At 49.6% G+C, this 9,272-nt stretch overlaps 1 protein-coding gene across 8 annotated transcripts in view; it reads left to right on the top strand.

Annotated features, from left to right (window-relative positions):
* The first annotated feature begins 4,624 nt into the window (after positions 1-4,624).
* The window catches only part of Gnb1l (G protein subunit beta 1 like), an 83,481-nt gene continuing 78,833 nt past the window's right edge, over positions 4,625-9,272 (top strand). For 5 of the 8 annotated variants that reach the window (XM_050122967.1, XM_050122961.1, XM_050122964.1 and 2 more), the window contains exons 1-2: positions 4,755-4,890; positions 4,985-5,073. The gene's annotated coding sequence lies outside the window, so the exon portion shown is untranslated. Of the gene's footprint in view, positions 4,891-4,984; positions 5,074-9,272 lie in introns of all 8 variants that reach the window. The other 3 variants (XM_050122963.1, XM_050122965.1, XM_050122969.1) reach the window with 3 other exon arrangements.

Raw genomic sequence — 9,272 nt, 5'->3', positions numbered from 1 at the left:
GGACTGAACCTCTGAAACTGCAAGCCAGCCCATTAAATGGTTTCCTTTATTAGAGCTGCTGTGGTCATGGTATCTTTTCACAGCAACTGGATCCCTTACTAAGACAATGATATGCAGATACCCTACATATAGTCTTCTTTGTCTGTGGATTCCGAATCAATACATTCAATCAGCTGTGACAGAAAATATTCGGGGAGTGGGTGAGATAGTTCAGTGGGTAAATGTGCTCCTTGCTAAGCCTGGGGTCCTGTTTGATCTCTAGGACACACGGTGGAAGGAGAGAATTACCCCAAAAGTTACCCTCTGACCTCCACACACGCACTGTGGCATATGTACACACACACACACACACACACACACACACACAAGCATTTAAAATAATGTTTAGATACTCTCTTGCTATAAAGGAGGGGTGGTGAGACAGGGTCTTTCCTGGAACTTTCTATGTAGATTAGGCTGGTGTTGAGCTCACAGAGATCCTCCAGCCCCTGTCTTCTGAGTTCTGGGACTAAAGGTGTGCATCACACCTGGAGCCCCAGTCTAATTTTGTGTGTGTGTGTGTGATTTTTGAGAAACGGTTTCTCTGTGTAACAGCCTTAGCTGTTCTGAAACTAGCTCTTGTAGACCAGGCTGGCCTCAAACTTACAGAAATCCACCTGCCTCTGCCTCTGCCTCCCAAGTGCTGGGATTAAAGGTGTGTGTCACCACCGCCTGACTCCAGCCCAACATTTGAAAACATCAATATACCCTAAGTGATCTAAAGACTTAAGCAGTAATACTTCAATGGCATTTCAGAAAAATAGAAAAATCTACCCTAAACAGGGCATGGTGGTACATGCCTGTAACCCCAGCACTTGCGAGAGAAACTGAGACAGCAGGATTTCAAAAAATGTGTGATACGCAATATAGGTTGATGTGCAGATTCCTACAGTCTTCTACATCTGTGAACTCAGCATTGACACATTCAACGAGGGGTGACAGAAAATATTCAGTGAAGGAGTGAAGGAGTGAGATAGTTCAGCTACAGAGTGAGACTACCTCAGTAAGAAAGAGAATAAGAGGAGGAGAGAGGGAAGAAGGGAGGGAGAGAGACCCTAAAATTCACATAGAGTTTCAAGGGGCCCTTACTAGCCCCCCCCCCCAATAAAAAGCCAACATGAAGGCCTCATACTTCCTGTTTTCAAATTTAACTACAAAGCGACAGTAATCAAAACAGTGTGGTACTGGCATTAAATCTGATATATAGACCAGTGGAAAATAACAGAAAACCCTGTAGATAAACACAGCTGGGCGATGGTGGTGCTCACCTTTGATCCCAGCACATGGGAACCAGAGGCAGGCAGATGTCTGTGAGTTCGAGTCTAGTCTGACCTACAGAGCAAGTTCCAGGATAGCCAAGGCTACATAGTGAAACCTGTCTCAAAAAAACTGAAAAAAGAAAAGAAACACACACATATTTAGAATCACTGGTGCTCATGCAATATTTATAAGCTACATGCAGTATCAAATAACTTCCTAAAAAAGATTTTATGAGTATGGCTATTTTGCCTGAATATATATATATGTATATATACATACATACATACATGTGTGTGTGTATAACACATGCATGCACTGCCTTTGGAGACCAGAGGTATTGAATCCCTGGGAACTAGAGTTGCAGCCAGTTGTGAGCTGCCATCTCTGCAGCCCCGCCAAATGACTTTTTTTTTTATGTTGAAGGAGTTTATTTTAGGTATGTGAGAGCATAGTCAGAAGCAGGGGAGTGGACATGACCAGGCTGAGCTGGACCATATGGGGAGACAGGAAGGGGAGGGAGAGGAGAGAGGGGAACTAGGTGCAGCAGCCAAGAGGCCAATGGTCCAAAGCACCAAATAACGTTTAACAAAAGTGTCAAGACAGAGAAAGGACAATCTCTCTACTAGATAGTTCTGGGAAACTGAGTATTCACATACCAAGCTGAGAGCAAAAGTGCTTTTTGGCAGGTTGTGGAGGAACTGGAACTCTTGTATGCTTCTGATGGCAATAGAAGATGATGCAGCTATCTTGGAACACTGGCAGTTTATCATAAAACAAAGCAAACTTACTGGAAGACTTAGCAGTTCTACTCTTTTTTGGTGTATAGCTGAAGAATTAAAATTAGGGGCTGGAGAGAGAACTCATTGCCTTAGAGCACTCGCTGCTCTCCTAGGGGACCTGGGTTCAGTTCCTAGCACCCACATGGCAGCTCACAGCCACCTGTAAATCAATTCCAGGGATCCAGCACCCACTTCTATCCTCTGAGGGTACCAGGCATGCATATCATGCAGGCATAAAGGCACATAAAGCATTCATAACACATGCATTTTTAAAAACTAAAACCAGGGACTCATCCATCTTTTACAGTGTGTCCTGACAGTTTTATGTCAACTTGATATAAGCTAGAGTTATCTGAAAAGAAGGAACCAATTGAAAAAAATGCCTCCATAAGATCAGGCTGTAGGGCACTTTCTTAATTATTGATCTATGGAGGAATGCCCAGTCTATGGTGGGTGATGCCTGGCTGATGGTCCTGGTTTCTGTAAAAAAGCAGGCTGAGCAAGCCATGGGGAGCAAGCCAGTAAGCAACACCCCTCCATGGCCTCTGCATCAACTCCTGCCTCCAGGTTCCTGTCCTGTTTGAGTTCCTGTCCTGACTTCCTTCAATGATGATCAGTGCTTTGGAAGTATAAGTCAAATAAACCCTTTCTTCCCCAAGTTGCTTTTTGGTCATGCTGTCTCATCGGAGCTATAGAAACCCTGACTAGGACATAGTGACTTCACAGCACCATTACCCACAATGCCCAAGGTGTGGGCAATTCAGTGTCAAGAGGGATGAAAGGGAAACAAATATGGACACGCAAAAGAGGAATCAGTCACTTTAATTTTATTTTTGGATGTTTTTGAGATAGGGTCTGACTATATAGACCAGGCTGGCCTGAAACACACAGAGATCTACCTGTCTCTGCCTCCTGAATGCTGGGATTAAAGTTAATTAAAAAAATAGTTTATTTTCATATGTAAGAGTGTTGCCTGCATGTATGTATGTCAGCCATGTATGTGCCTGGTGCCGAAGAAACTAGGAAAGGTTGTCAGATACCCTGCAACTGGAGTTAGGGATGGTTGTGAGCCATAATGTGGGTGCTAGTAAACAAGCCAAGGTCCTATACAAGAACAGTTAGTGTCTTAATATCTGAGCCAGCTCCCCAGTCCCTCAGTCAGCACTGAAAAGGAAGGCGACTTAGACACATGCTATGGCATCGATGAACCTTGAAAACATACTAAATGAAATACATTCACAGATGGACATTGTGTGAGCACCGGGTGTGTGGGGTACACAGGCAAATTCAGACTCACAGTGGTGGGCGCTCAGGGTTCGGAGATGAGGATTCTGTTTAACCGAGTTTCTAGTGTGTGAGATGGCTCTGGGAACGGTGGTGATGACTGCACTGCCCTGTGAATAGTAACACTACTGCTGTGGTTACCGTGACACACCTTGTCATGCACATTTGAAGTGATGCCCTAACATCAAACTAAAAGGCAGTTTGGAAAAAGGCCTATGTAGGAGGGGCTTGGTTGTGTTGTCTTTTGTACTACAAGCCTGCTGCTCACTCTGTTGTTGAGTCCCGAGTTAGCTCCAGCTGCTTGGGGCCTGAGGGTGATCGGAATTCACAGAAACAACCCCTCCCTTAAGGGAGGAAGTTTAAATTATCAGGTCAATTAGGAAAGATACAACCGAAAAAAAAAAAACCCAAATTTCATTCACACTTCAAGGAGGTGTTTCCTGGTTGGGTGCCACTTTTATTATTTTTGGCTCAGGCTACTGAAAGCCCCACAGACCCTTGGAAGGTACAATGTGATCTTTGATTCCCGTTTCAGGGATCAAAGCAAGTGAGTTTGGGTGTAAACGCAGATAACATTTCAGAGATCTTTCAGGAAAGGAGTCACCAGAGCAGGGCAGACAGGGAGCTGGTGTGTTATGCATGTGCTTGCTTACAGGAGTATTACCGTGCAGCAGAGCCTTCCAGTCCCGTCCAAGGACTGGTCGGTGGACCATCTAAACACATGTGTCTGGGTTGTGGGATGGCATCACGAGTACACAAAGGAGCAAGAGGGACAAACCCTCATATGCATACGAGGGGCACAAAAGCTCATCTCCCGGTCTTTCTAAAGTGTCTGGGTGCCGACTGGGCTCCCCAACGCTGGGCAGCACACTAGGCTAGGCACTGCCCTGTCCAAGAGGCGTTGGCAGCCTGCCCTCACCGTCCTCTCTAGGTTCAGACACACACCCACGAGACGAGGAAAGTCACACAGCCTGCAGCTGCTATGATTCCAAGTGGAGGGATGTGCTGCCAGCATGCTCTGCCTCTCGCGGCTGGGGTGGAAAAAATGCAGACACGGGGCCTTCTCAGGCTCTGAGCATGGGCACCAGGCGATGAGAGGTACTGTGTAGACCTGCCACTCAGAAGATGCGCTCCCCAGGTCTGCAGGCTCAGAAGCCACTCAGTAGCCCTCGCGACCCACGCTGGCGCAGAGAAGCCTCCAGTTGACAGCAAAGACTGTGAACGCAGCAGCCCCGCCTCTGCTCCTGGGGGCGTGGTACCAAGCGCGCGCTCCCATCACCCCCCGCGCCGCGCTGTCGCGCTGGCACGGTCGGACGTCTGCAAGGGAGAGGCCTCGCGCTTCCTGGCGCAGGCGCGGCGAGCCTTGCGTGCGCGCGCAGCCCCGCGGGAAGGCGAGCGTGAGGCGTGCGGGGTTTCAGTGTGGGCGCGTCCGGGGTGGCTGTGTGCACGCCGGAGGGGGGCGTGGCTGACGAGGAGCTCTGCGGAATCCTTGGAGCCGGCTGCGGCAGGCTACGATCTCGGCATCCGGGTTAGTGGGGCTGGGTCAGCGCGAAGTGGGGCGGCGGGCTGAGGTGTGGGCTCTGTCCCGAGGACTCACGCCCCGCTCCCCTGATCTCTCTCAGGCTCTTCACTTTGCAGGTGGCTGTGGGATCTTGGCCTCGGAAGCACGCCGCTCTGGCCGGTGCAGATCCTCTGACCCTGGCGGTCTCAGGTAGGTGGGCTTCCTTGACCCGGAGCTTGTGAGCTGGATGCCCTGCAAGGCGGTTGCTGACGGGCAGGTGGGCGGTGCAGGTAGTCTAGCCTCCATTCACATTTTGGCTTTGGACAAGTTGTGTTCCCGGGTTTCCCAGGTCTTGGAGCAAAGAACTCAGCCAGTTTTGTCAGGTGCTGCCCAGCTTGCGGAGAAAGATTCCCACGCGCCGCGGCCCTCAGTCTTCTAGTAGATTGCTGTCCAGTCCAGGAAGAGGAGCGAGATTACTACCTACTGCCAGGCAGGGTTGATGGAGAGAAGAGGGAGAGTTCCATAGACTGCTAGGCAAGGGTCGTGCGGGGGATCTTGAGCTCAGCAAGTGAGTGACTGGCTCAGGGTTAGGAAGACCTAACTGAAAGCAGGAATTGATGTCTGTGCAAGGGTGGGGGCGCCTCTCTCCTAGGTTGCCAGAGGCACTCAGGCACCAAGATGAGTGGGCAGACAACATCTAAGGTTCATAGTTGGGGCGGGAGGTCTGGGTGGCACACTGGCTTCTGGGCATGCGAAATGGTGTTCGTGGGCAGCTTTGGGGACTGGGACCTGACTTATGGGGCATTACTTCTTGAGAACTCACTGAGAGACTGGATCTGGCTGGTGATTTTGATAAGAATCCCAGGTCAAGGGCTGGACTTTGAGGTGTGAGTCAGGGGTCTGCATGGGATGGTCCAGAATGCTTGGGTGCTAGAGGTAGGTGCTGGCAGTACTGGCAGCCAAGTGTTGTAAGCCCCTTGGGAGGTGCTGGCACCAAGATCAACCTTGCTGTACCTTTCTGGAGAAAGTGACTGGGCAGGGGGTAAACACATGGAAAGCCAGGTGTAAAGATACATGCTGGACTCGGTGGTCCTGGAGAGCTTGTGGAGAGCTGGGCTGTGTGTGCAGGGATGGAAGCAAAGAGTTGAGAGAGGTCCCAGGTAGTGGATTTCCCTCCAGAGAGACTGGAGCAGTGTGAGAGCCCCAGAAGGGGGCTCCTTGTCCTCCTTCCTTGTGTGGTCTTGTGACCACAACTTGGAATAAGGGTGGGTCCAACCATCAAAGGGAGCTCTGGCCAGGTGCTGGTGGTAACAGGAAGAAACTCCAAATTGGAATTGCAGAGTTTCACCTGTGGGGGTTGTAGTGCCAAGTTCTTGACTGGGATGAGGGTGAGGGAGGTGTGCTCAGAATTGGGTAGATTTGCCTGCAGGTGCTCTCTGGAATCCTGGGAGCAGGACAAAACAGTCCAAGCAAGGCAGCCTGTTTTTGTCAAGTGTGTGTGGTGCTGGGTGTGCAAGGATGTTTTGGCATGCTCCGTTCTTAGCGGTTTATAATGTTCCAGCAGCCAGGAGCCCACTCATTCCACTCTAAAGGGTAGTCCATACCCTGTGAAATGATTTGTGGTTAAGTTTTTCTCTACGGCCAGGTTCTCCTCTCTGCCATTTATTAACTCGTGTGTGGCTGCACACAAATCACTTGGCCACTCTTTCGTAGCTATGATAATAGTATCCAGTCGTGGGTAGTAGGTGGTCAGCGTTCAGCACAAGTGGTACTGTGATACACACAAATGATAGTTGCTACTGTCATTGCACTAATATTCCCTGATGGTCTGATGTGGCCCCTTCTAGAGTTGACAGTGTCTATCACTGCACCTTTAAAGTCACAGGCAGCATTTGTTGTTTCGTTCACCCTCGCAGGCCAGCACCTGGGCCCCTCCTACTCTGAGCAGCTAATCAGGTCCCTGGGGGTTTTCTGCCTGATGCCGCCCTGCCAGCTCAGTGATGATGGTTGGGCCTTGTTCCTGCTCTTCCCCACCTTGTTTTTGGACAGATTTCCTTGGATGATGGCCTGCATCTGACAGTCCCTCGACTCTTACCGGCTCAGCTCCCCTGGTCCTCAGCATTTCCCTGGAATGGCAGTCTGCCACACCCTGTCCAGCTGCTTCTTGACCCGTTGTGTTGTCCCTGCCTCTTCTGTCTGCACCAGGCTCTGAGTGGGCCCTTCTTCCCTCTACTCCTGGCATGCCTCATGACAGGTGCCATTGGCAGAGCCCTAGTAATCCTACCCAGATGGCAGCCAGTTTCACCAGTGCACACTGTTGGCAGCAGACGGATGGTACCTCATGGCATGACCCTTTGGTGGATTCCTGGATTGAGAGACCCTGCTGTGGGAACTCCATGTGTGTGTACACCACCATGGATTGGAATAGTACAGCTAATGATCTTCTGGCAGTAAACCTCCAACTGGATGCTGGCCTGTGACCCCTGGCCACTCAGGATGGACTTCCACTGGGTTCCTGGCTCCAACCTGGTACCTTTGATGGCTGTCAATGGCTGCTAGACTGCTTTTTTGGCCCAGCTGGGAGAGTATATGTCTTTCACTTTGAACACTATCAGGACAGTCTCAACTGTATCTGTGAGAGCCATACTTGACTGACAGGCCTGGCCTTCCTCAATAGGGACCTGCCCTTGCCTGATGATTATGAATTGTTCTGACAGGATCTCAAAGAAGTTATTCAAGACCCAAACAGTTTTGTTGAGTACCATGCCACTGTCTCCTGTCCTCTGCCTTCCACCAGTGGCCCCATAGCTACCCACAGTAAGACACTGCATAGTTAGGTTCTTAATGACCCTAGCATTCAGTATGGGTGTTCCCCTGAGGCCTACTTTAGCTGCTCCCTTTAACCCCTGCTTGGTTCAGGCCTAACTATACCCAGAGTTCTTGGCCTGAGCAGCAGCTGGACAGGGAGAGCTCCCTGGCCCCCGGGGGCCCCTACCCAGTCTGGTTTTGCATGCATCCATGATTGCAGTGCTGTGAGGCCAGCCGCTTCCCGTTCAGAGGACACAGACCCAAGCTTGGCTCCGTACTTTTAAAATCCGCTAACTCCTGTTCTTAGAAGCTAGAATCAGTCATCCAGGGAGCCGAGAACCTCAGAAAACAGAAGAATTCTAAAACCTAAAGAGAGCAGGAAGTATCTCTGAGTACCCCGCGGTGGCTGGACAATGTCCCAGACGTGCTCCGAACATAGTCTAGATGTGCAGCAGTGCTCCTCCTGATAAAGTGCTGTGCACAGCGAGGGGCCCCACAGCACCCAGACTGCCAGCACAGTGCTGCCTACAGATGACTCCGCCCGCCTACCCACTGCTGGAAAGTCGGCCCTGCTCCTACCAGAATGTGGGCCTGTCTTGGCCTTCTAGCTGAGGTCCTACCCCCCACCTGGGAGTGCTGTTCCACCTGGCCACTTCCTACAGGAAATACCCTATAGTCAGCCCCCATCCAGATTGTAGCACTGTTGGTGTTTCTGGGCCCTTCCCTGCTCTCTGTGACCTGTGATGTTAGGCTACAGTAGAAAGAAGGCTGCTTAAAGGAAGCCATTGCTCCTTTTTAAATCGTTTGGTTGGTTGGTTTGGTTTTTTGTTTTTGAGACAATGTTTTACCTGTAACCTTGGCTGGCTTGGAACTTGATATGTACTTGAACTCAACAGAGAACTCCCTGCCTCTTTCTTCTGAGTGCTAGGACTAAATTTTTTTTCAAATGGTGTATCTGTGGAGTATAATATAATTGGATGCAGCGATATGTAATGATCAACTCTGGTGATTGCCATTTTCTTTTCTTAAATGTTAATCGTTTCTTTGTATAAGATTATATTTACACTCCCCGTGTGGTTCCTTGTAATATATGAAATACATTATTGTTAACTCTTAAGTGCACACTGTGCTGTGGAGTTATCTAACCTTGATGTCTCCTCTTGGTTTTTCTGTCCTGTTACCAATATCTGCCTTCTGCTTCTGCTAGATCAACTTTTATAGCTTCCGCATACAGATATGCGGCATTTGTCTCTCTGTACCTGGCTTATTTTACTCAACAGTGCCTTTGGTTCCATATTGCTTAGATTTGTTTTGTTGTTGTTGTTGTTTATGGTTAAATAATTGTATGCATATACTGCCTTTTTTAAAAAAAAAATCTGTCATTGTACACTTTTTTTTAATGTATTAAAGATTTCTGTCTCTTCCCCACCTCCGCCTCCCCTTTCCCACCCCCTCCCCCAATCAAGTCCCCCTCCCTCGTCAGCCCAAAGAGCAATCAGGGTTCTCTGCCCTGTGGGAAGTCCAAGGACCACCCTCCTCCATCCAGGTCTCGTAAGGTGAGCATCCAAACTGCCTAGGCTCCCACAAAGCCAATACGTGCA

The sequence above is a fragment of the Alexandromys fortis genome, unplaced genomic scaffold (assembly GCF_014885135.2).
Source record: "Alexandromys fortis isolate MF-2015 unplaced genomic scaffold, M_Fortis_MF-2015_v1.1 scaffold_219, whole genome shotgun sequence".
In the NCBI taxonomy this organism is placed as follows: domain Eukaryota; kingdom Metazoa; phylum Chordata; class Mammalia; order Rodentia; family Cricetidae; genus Alexandromys; species Alexandromys fortis.
This window is presented reverse-complemented; position numbering and strand designations above follow the sequence as displayed.